Raw genomic sequence first — 2,273 nt, 5'->3', positions numbered from 1 at the left:
TGTGGGACACAACCATCAACTGTGGGACACAACCATCACCTCCATCAACTGTGGGACCAGAACCATCACCTCCATCAACTGTGGGACACAACCATCATCTCCATCAACCTGTGGGACACAACCATCACCTCCATTAACTGTGGGCTCCATCAACGTGTCTGTGCCATGTTGAGCTGCACAGGCAGGAAGAGGAGGAGACCCCCCAGCCCAGGACATGCCAGAACCACCCGGTCTGAGCCCGTGGTCCCCATGGCTGGGCACAACCCGTTGCCAAACTCAGGGTACGGCAGCAATCTCCAGTTGGGCCCAGAGCTGCCGTGTATTTTGATTTTCCTGCTCTCCATCACTGCGTGTTAAAGAGGTGCTGGTTGTTTTTAAGTTGTAGACCTGGGTCCAGCTTAGTAGAGATCCTCCTTGTCCATACTTGGGGCTTTAATAGAGCCCTGTGACTGTGGAGTTGGTGCTACAGTGACAGGAAAAAGGCAAGCAAAGGCCAGGTCGGGACATTTTAGTGACACAGAAAACCAGAGCAGTCACCCCCCACAACCTCCTGAGCCCAGCTCTGGTGTCAGAGAAGGGCACGTGACACCGAGATTTATTTTGGCAGGAAAACCTCTGTGTTTGACACACAAACCATCCACAGAGGTCACTGAGGCCAAAACGTATCCCCAGGCCCCACAAAACCCCGGCACACCCCAGGGGGCCTCCCACACAACCCTGTCGGAAAAGTAAAGACAACCCATCATTTCCAGCCGCTGCCAAGGGAGGAAAACAAGTGTGTCAGCACAGGAGTTGGGCAATAATTGCTCCTGTAACCTGGTATTTGTTGCATGAGCACAGGCCCGGTCCTGGTTTCCTCACCCTCCCGTGACCTTGGACCCATTTGCAATCCCGGTTGTGCAAACCGGCCTTGCCATCTGCCCGTGTCCAGCTCCTGCTTCCAGCAGAAAATCCTGGAGAAAGTCTCTGGAGGGGCAGGAAGAGGCCAAACCCTTCCCTGGCACCCGGCCTTGGCTCCACACCCTGGGCTGAGGGGCTGGTGGCACCTCTGGCACCGGGATTCTCCGGATCTTGTGCCCACCCTGCTCTGATCCATGCTGTCCCCTATCCAGCACCAGCTCCCCCTGGAAGGTGCTGGAAGCCAAGGAAAGCTCCTCGTGCTGATCTGCTGGGCCACACGTGTTTATCCCTCTCCTGAGGGAATGTGGGATTTGGGAGATCCAGTGCACTGCATAACTCTGACTATTGCCATGGGCAGGAAGGGCATGGAGTGACAGGGCAAGGGGGAATGGCTTCCCACTGCCAGAGGGCAGGGATAGATGGGATATTGGGAAGAAATTGTTCCCTGTGAGGGTGGGGAGGCCCTGGCCCAGGTCGGCCAGAGAAGCTGTGGCTGCCCCTGGCTCCCTGGAAGTGTCCAAGGCCAGGTTGGACGGGGCTTGGAGCAACCTGGGCTGGTGGAAGGTGTCCCTGCCCATGGCAGGGGGTGGAACTGGATGATTTTTTAAAGTCCCTTCCAACCCAAACCCTTCTGGGATTCGAAGAAGTGCAGCAATTCCATGGAATTCTCAGCGGCCTCCTCCCAGCTGGAATCTTCCCATTGACATTAATCTCAACTTCGGAAGGCAGGGTGCAATTAAGCTCAGCCTGGTTGGAAGTGGCTCTTAAGAACATGTCTAAGTTTAAGCAAAAGCTCAAGTGCTGCTCTGCATAAAGATGATTTCCTGAGCTGGAGCCTCTGCTGGGAGCTGGAGCCGATCCAGGGGAAGGTTATTCTGGGTAAGCTGCCTGAGGGATTTCAGCAGATAATTCTGTGCATCTCTCTAACACCCTGTGTGGAGAACAGTAATCTTTTAATTGGATTCCATCCCAATAATTACCCTCCTGGATCTGCTGATGTCCAGAGCTCCAGAATCCGTGTCCTGGCGTCTCCTTTGAAGACTCCAGAAAAAGCTCTAGTAAAGACCCACTGATGGTTCACCTTAATTTCCATGAACACTGTGAGTGTGCTTGCCAGGAACATGTGCTGAAAGCATTGTGGAATGACATTTTATCCCACCAAAGTCATGGAATTGTGCTTTGGTCCTGCTTTTTTAGTTCCAGTGACACCTTGGAGAACGATGAGATGGGTGTCTCTGGTGCCACCTTTCATTGACCTGAAGATGGAAGAAAGACAAGAAATTGCCATTTTCATAAAACTTCCTGTTCCCTTTCAAAATAAATCCAATTTTTCCCAGTGCCCAGGGATGTCTTCTCGTGTGTAAAACTATGGG

The sequence above is a fragment of the Corapipo altera genome, unplaced genomic scaffold (genome assembly GCF_003945725.1).
Source record: "Corapipo altera isolate COAL_440 unplaced genomic scaffold, ASM394572v1 0, whole genome shotgun sequence".
Lineage (NCBI taxonomy): Eukaryota > Metazoa > Chordata > Aves > Passeriformes > Pipridae > Corapipo > Corapipo altera.
Note: the sequence above shows the minus strand (reverse complement) of the source record.